The sequence below is a fragment of the Ciconia boyciana genome, chromosome 1, assembly GCF_034638445.1.
Source record: "Ciconia boyciana chromosome 1, ASM3463844v1, whole genome shotgun sequence".
In the NCBI taxonomy this organism is placed as follows: domain Eukaryota; kingdom Metazoa; phylum Chordata; class Aves; order Ciconiiformes; family Ciconiidae; genus Ciconia; species Ciconia boyciana.
Genome location: NC_132934.1, coordinates 43,360,651 through 43,368,215, shown reverse-complemented (window position 1 = coordinate 43,368,215; position 7,565 = coordinate 43,360,651).

Sequence of the window (7,565 nt, the reverse complement as noted above, 5' to 3'; positions counted from 1 at the left end):
TTTTAAAAAAAGCACTGCTTTTTTCCTTGCTTTGTGTATCACACTGTAACAGTTTTAATACTGAGTATCAATTCAATAAAGCTTTGCTTGTTGATGTATCCTAAACCCACGTGTTATGCACTTTTTCAGCAACAAAAAGCTAAGTAAGGTGAGTTGGGGTACTTTGGGGGTGCAGGGGTGGAGATATGTTGCTATAGACTTGGTGCAAACCTTCACTGAAAAGCCAACGTGACTGAAAGCTGGAAATACATAGCACTGGTCCATGGCCTTCAGCAGTGAAGTGACTGTCCTCCAGTATCACACTATTATACGCGTGTGCAAGGCAACTAGCTGCTCACTGCACAGTAGTAGTAAATCTTAATCTACCTACCGCTCTGTGCAGTGACAGCTCTGAAAGTGATAGATTAGAAGTCGCTGTGTGCCTAAATGGCTAGCCGTCTCTGCTATAGAGCCTCGAGTAGTGAATGGAAAACAAACCTTTTTCACTGTAATATTTTGTGGGATTGCACCTGCTTTGGTATTGAGGTGTTATTATGCACAGGACTTACTGTGCAGGAGTACTCCACCGAGACAGCTGCAGATTAATACCATCCCTACTGAGCAGTTGACCAAGCTCTGGACTATCACATCAAATTCAGGTTTAACAGAAGTTTTTGACCTTTTCTCAGTAGCCTTACAATCCTCAGTTTCCTGAAGATGGTGGAGGGTTTCAGCCTCTTGAGGATGGTGCCTGACAAGGTAGCTGTAGTGCAACAACAGAGCAGAATAAAATTCTGCCTTTAAACACTCTGGTAGATAACGTGACTTGAACTCCAGTTGATGGTCAAGGAGTACTAGCAATTAAACACACCAAATGCAGTGTAGATCTACTCCATGTGAACACAGCAGTTGGGTGCAAGCCATTGTTGCAAACTAAGTTTAATTAACTGGATTCTTAACAAGAAGACCCCAGACCAGAAATTACCATTGGACCAAGAGGCGTGTGCAAGGTGCTTGAAGAACGGGTGCATAGATTGTAAGGGTATAAATGCCCAGGGATTTCTTTGTTCTGGGTCCCTCTCCGTAGGCACCCAGCTCGAGCTGCTCCTATTGCTGTACCACTCAAATTATTTCTTTTTTCCTGGAATTGGACATCTGAGACTCTGCTGCGGGAAACCTAGGGCAAAGAAATTTCTTTTAAGTTTGGTGACCCAGATGGGACCCTAGGCCACCACCTCTAGATCCTCTCGTCTCCAAACATCCGACTGCCAGCATCAGATTCGTTCACCTGGGACCTTTGGAGCAGGCGGCATCCAAGGGTGAGTGTTAAAATTCCGTAAGCAGATTTGGAGAAAATACCGCAGGGGGTTTGAGTCCTCCTCAGTATCAGGGTGGGTTCAAGTCCCTCCCTTGCTGCAGCCTAGATACAAGCGCCGTGTAACACGTGCAGTGCAGGGGTGCGTGGCCCCATCGGTGTAAAGGGCACAAAGAGGCAGGAGCGGTGTGCAGCCTGTAGGTGCATGTAGAAGGGGGTTCGAGTCCCTCTTAGTAATGGAAAATATAATCCTTTAGATACAAACTGTTGACCAAGTCTGGGGCTAGGATTGGATCCAGCCGCACCTAGAGTCCTCCCTGAGAAGGAGTTTAGAAAGGAAGGGGTTCCTTTCTGAACCTCAGGACTCAACAGGAGGGTCTCCCTGACAAGATATGGGAAACAAACTTGGCTTAGAAAAGGGGATGCCCTTGGCCGAGGTCTTACAGAACTGGGAGAAAATTTACGGTACAGCGGAATTATCTAAAAAGCGTGCAATCAAACTATGCCAAGGTGAATGTCTGTTTATTACAAGGATGGATCCACACAAAATCTATGTATTTGAGACATCAGCTGGAGGATAGGCACCCATACCAAATGGGTTACTGGTTTGTATGGCATGCATGATCTGGGAAGAGGAAAAACTTCCAGGACAAGAGTTGAAAAAGGGGGTAATTGTAGCAGTAGCAGAATCTACTGCACCAAAAATTCCTGTGAGTAGTTCAACCCCACCTTATCTGTTGTTGCCTTCTTCTGATTCTCCTCCTGTTTACCTTCCAGCTGCTGGGCTCTTTCCTATGCCTATGACTCACGTTCCTAATCCTGCTGCTATGCACCCTGGGGCCCTGGCAGAGACTGCGCCAGTATTAACTTTTTATAGGGGCCAGCCTTGGAAACCTGGTGACTTAGCATTGTGGGGAAGATGCCCTGCCTAAGGGAAGACACCAAGAGGTGTGCCCAATTATTCTGGAATATATGTACAGGGTATAATCCGAATTGGAGTGACACTAAAGAACACATGCCCGGGTGGCAGGGAGAGAATTTGCAAAAGATTTTGAGTATTGCTGTGTTTGTGTGTGGGTGTGAGGGGTGCAAGAGGCTGAGCAGAGTAAAGAAAGGAGGAAGGCAGAAGAACAGGAGGCAAGGCTAAAGGCCGTAGCTTTAGCAAGGAATTTGCAAGTAAGACAAAGGTGGGGGGAGGAAGAAGACTGGATATGAGGTCTGAGCTAAGAGTAGGAAAAAAGGAAAGGAGAACAGGAAGGAATGCTGGAAGGGAGTGTTATTATTATGGGAACTTAGGGCATATACAGTGGGAATGCCCACTCCGGCCACGGGAGAGGACAAAGGAAGGAAGTTATCACGGGGGAGATTCACCCCAGGAAGACTCGCAGTCACAATGACTGGAGGAAAGAGACCCTGCAGATCTTGAAGGGGAAGCAGAAAGATTAGAAATTTTTAATATGCAGGTAACCCAACTGGATCAGCAGGGACATATTACAGGTAAAGTTGAAGGTTGTGAAGTTGAATTTTTAGTAGATATGGGAGCTACCCTATCCCTTCTAAACTTTACCCCAAAAGGCTCTGAAACTAAAGCTAAAGCCAGAATACATGGGGTAATGGGAGGGGGAGAGAGGAGTCGGAGTAAACCTTTATGAGTAACAATTGGGAATAAGAGTGTTTGGGGAAGGTTCATATTGGCAGAGGACTCCCCAGCGTGCTTATTGGGAAGAGATCTCTTGCTCACCCTAGATGTAGAATTACACACCTGAAGGGCTAGACCTAATAATTATGGGAATGAGTGTGATCACCGAAAGCTCACAAAATGAGCCAAAAATACCAGAAATATTGAAAACCGTACCCACAAAGCTGTGGAGTAAAACTAGCACTGATGAGAACTGCTGGTTTCGGCTCAACCCATAAACATAAAAACAAAGGGAGGAACCCCACCGGCTGTGAAACAGCATCTTATTCTCCAAGAAGCCGAAAAGAGCATCCAAAAAACAGACGGACCAATATTTAGCACAAGGAATTTTGAAAGTATGTGTGTTACTGTATAATACTCCTATACTCCCTGTAAAAAAGAACAGACTAGATGAGGATGGGGATCCAGAATACCGCTTTGCACAAGATTTGCAGGCAATTAACCAACAAGTAGAAAATCCACACCCAGTGGTACCTGATCCTTCTACCATACTTCTCCAAATATCACATTGGGCAAAATATTTTACCATGATCAATCTAACTGCTGCTTTTTTTAGTATCCTGTTAGGCAAGGGCAGCCAACTTTATTTGCCTTCACATGGAAGAGACAACAATTAACCTCTGGGAAAAAGGAAAGCGAGTCAACATCTCTGTGGACTCTTGATGTGCCTTCGGAGTATGTCATGCAACAGGAACGTTATGGAAAGAGCGAGGATTTTTTACATCGTCAAGGAAGAAGGTATCACATGGAGAAGAAATACACAGTCTACTGGGCTCAAAGAGATTGCTGTAATACATTGTCCAGCCCACACTAAGGGTGCTACAGAAGTTAGTAAAGAAAATGCTTTAGCTGATGCAGCTGCAAAGGCTGCAGCCCAACAGCCTCTGAGAGAGTGTGTGATTACAGTGACCCAGAGCGAATGGCCAGGTTTATCAGACCTGAAAACCATGTATGAGAAAGACTGTTCAACAGAAGAAAAGAAACAATAGGGAAAATGGGAAGCAAAACAAGATGACGAAGGAATATGGACAACTGGAAGAACGACTATACTGCCAAAGAAATATGTAATTACCGTAGCTAGGTGGTTCCATAACAAAGCACACAGTGGAGCAGAAGCAGTAGCTGATCAAGTACAGAAGACATGGTCAGCGCCAGGAATCAACGCTGCTGCAAAACCAATTACCAGCAGTTGCCCGACTTGCCTAAAGTTCTCTAGTGTTAAGCCCAATTTAGAATTAGGAGGGTGGCCATGGGTTTATTTCCCTTTTCAGAGATTACAGATGGATAATGCAAATATGAGAAAATAGCAAAAATATGATGCAAAAAGAGTTTGAGGAAAAAGGGAAATATGGTCAGTGGTGTCAGTCCGCACCACCTGAAATACAGGTATATGATATGCAGCCTGGAGATGAAGTGTTAATTAAGGTATTTTCACAAAAATCCAAATTAGAACCTAAATGGGGGGGGGCCATATACTGCCCTTCTATGTTCATATTTTGCTGTTAAAGTTTTAGGAAAAGAAAATTGCACACACCATTCTCACATCAAAGAAGCGGTAAAAAACGAACCAGCTAACGAATGACTGTGTTCAGAAGAACCCAGACATGGAGAAGATGAAGTGGGACACCTCACTACTCTTGGTGCTGTCAACCCTGATGATATATTGGAAAAGGATGTGTTTGTATGAGAACTCTTTGCAAACTTCTATTAATAGATAACATTACTGTCAGGACAAATAATCACTCAAATATTTGTGTTTGTAACTTTACTAACATTATAGGATGCAATTTTAATTATTCAGCTCCTGTTACATCTTATCAATTGCTACAGTCCACTTATACCTTAGCTGAAGATTACTACCTACCCCCATCAGAATGAATCCAGCATTGGTGGAGAAGCTACTAAAACATGATGAGCTCTGGTTATATTATGCCTGTTGCTTGTAATAATATTGTATGTGAGACTAAGGGTAGTAGTTAAACGCCTTGAAAGACTTCACGAGTTCTTTCGGACATATTAGCAGGAATTCTTGATAAAAACAAAGGGAGGACTGTTGCAAATTAAGTTTAATTAACTGAGTTCTTAACAGGAAGACCCCAGACCAGAACTTACCATTGGACCAAGAGGTGTGTGCAAGGCGCGTGAAGAATGGGTGCATAGATTGCAAGGGTATAAATGCCCAGGGATTTCTTTGTTCTGGGTCCCTCTCCGGAGGCCCCCGGCTTGAGCTGCTCCTATTGCTGTACCACTCAAATTATTTATTTCTTCCTGGAACTGGACATCCGAGACTCTGCTGCAGGAAACCTAGGGCAAAGAAGTTTCTTTAACACCATAATAGTCAGGGTCCTTGCCTCTGCTAATGTGACTTTATTAGCAGCAGTTCCTAAAGGTCTATGATTAGGTGACAATTACTTTTGCCTTAGACAGATCTTGAGTGGAAAGCTTACAGAAGAGCTTGTCTTCTTTTGGGGGCTGGAGCAGCTCCCACCACAAGCCTGCGAGGCCTGAGCTGATAGCACCTGCAATTGCACTTCTTGTGAAGCAAATGGGAGTCACCTCCTCAACAGGAGACCCAGGACCAGCCCACCACAACGGCATTATGTGAGAATGAGGTACTTAAGCCTGAAAGTGTGATGCAAAAAATCACCCAGTTTGAGGCAAGCTGCCCTATTTTTATGCAAGTAACCAGCATTTAGTATGAACAGCGTAGCAATTTTTTTTTTTTTTAAATCTGGGCCTGTTTCCTGAGCACCTGAATCAGACCTTCACCAGTGTGCTCAGGCTCTCTGCCAAGCTCCTTTTGCAAAGCTTATGGCTTGCTCTTGCCTACAGCAAGGAGGAGGCACATGAGACCTGGGCATCGACGCCTCTTAAAAGCACAAAGCGTACCTCAGGGGAGCATGCCTGAGCCTCAGCAGGTAACAGGCAGCTGTAGGAGTGTCTTTCCATCCCTTCCAGTGGAGGGCATGCTATTGCACAGCAAGGGCTTCACTAGAGGCCAACCACATCCTTGGGGAGGCAGGAGCTCCGACCCGGTGGCTACAACCCATGTGGTGTTCTGGGGTGGAGGGGGAGGTTCAGTTTCAACTCTCATCGTGCCCAACAGAAGTTAGTTAAAGAAAAGATGAGATTTGAAACTGTCTGGTTTGGGAAGCAGGCTGACACTTTTTGGGGAAAGAAAACCTTCACAGAGTGAATTTATGGGGACACAATCAAGACTGGGAATGCTACAATAAAATAGTAAGCAAATGTGTCAGCGCGGTCTAAGGCAGAGTTTCAAGCAACACCTACGACTGCGGCCTGATGTAGTGAATAAGTGCAAGCCAAAAGCCTAATTAGAAAAATATGTACTAGTCAAAATAATACACAAAGAGCATTTTGTACAGGTTACAAAGGAACAATGTGGATATGAGGAAGAACAGACAGACACTCAAAATGTGAGCCAAGAGCTTGTACAGTTCACAGAGAGGGAAAGATTACTACTGAAAAAGACAACAGTAAGGCAGAAGCAGCACGCACTTCGGGTGGGAGTGAGACAGAAAGAAAAAGCCCAGCCTAGGAAACCTGGGCAGAAACCTTCAGTCCTGCTACTCACACTGATGATCCTAATACTTTTTTTTTTTTTTTTTTTGAGAAAAAGTCCTTTTCTCCTTTGCCAACTTGACACTTGTGCAGGAAGGGTTGATCCCCTCTGACTCTTCCAACCTGAGCAAGGACAGCTCTAACTTAGAAGTGATATCCAGGCCCCAGCAGCCAAGGACATGAAGATAATAACAACATCCCCTTTCCATAGCCTTGTTACCTGATGGAAGTGCTTCCTCTTCTCAGGAACGGTATTATAAAATGCTGAGCGGCACTGTTCAATAGAAGCAAAATAATGCTCGACACACTACTGAGCAGATAAAACCACTCCCCATTAGTTAGTGCAGCTACTGTAGTTGATCTAAACCTGACACATTAGCACAGTCGGCAGGTTTAGCACAGATTTACACTGACAAAACGGGCATCTAACATATTGTTCATTTACCTATAAAAAAGACCTTTCAATTCTTAGAAAAATGAACAGAAGTGATCAGAAGTGATTTAAAACGCTAAAAATCAAGGGCTTTCCTTTCATTTCCTGGAGGGTGTCATAGTGATAACTCTCAGCTTCACACTGCTCTACATCCCTACAACTTACTTAACAACAGAAAAAGAAAGAAATGAAGGAAAAAAGAAAACTTGTAACCATAAAGACAATATACTTGTCAAGAGAAATGAGTACCCTACACTGAAGTACTTTAATTTGGTTACTGTGAACTTTACAGCTGCAGCAAAGCACTGATGAATAAAAGCTCAGCCCAGGCTGGAGTAATGCTTTGAGTTAGTCTCAGTTTGGCGCCCTAACTCCAGGAGAGATTGGTTCTCAAAAGTGACTTCATGATCTGGAGATCTGAAGTAGTACGTAGGATTGGAGGCAATGTGAATATGGCACTAAGTTTATAAGATACTGCAACTAAATTCAACCTGGAATTAGTAGGTGCAATTTTTACTAATCTCCATTCAGTAGCCTAAGGTGGATAAAATCCAAAT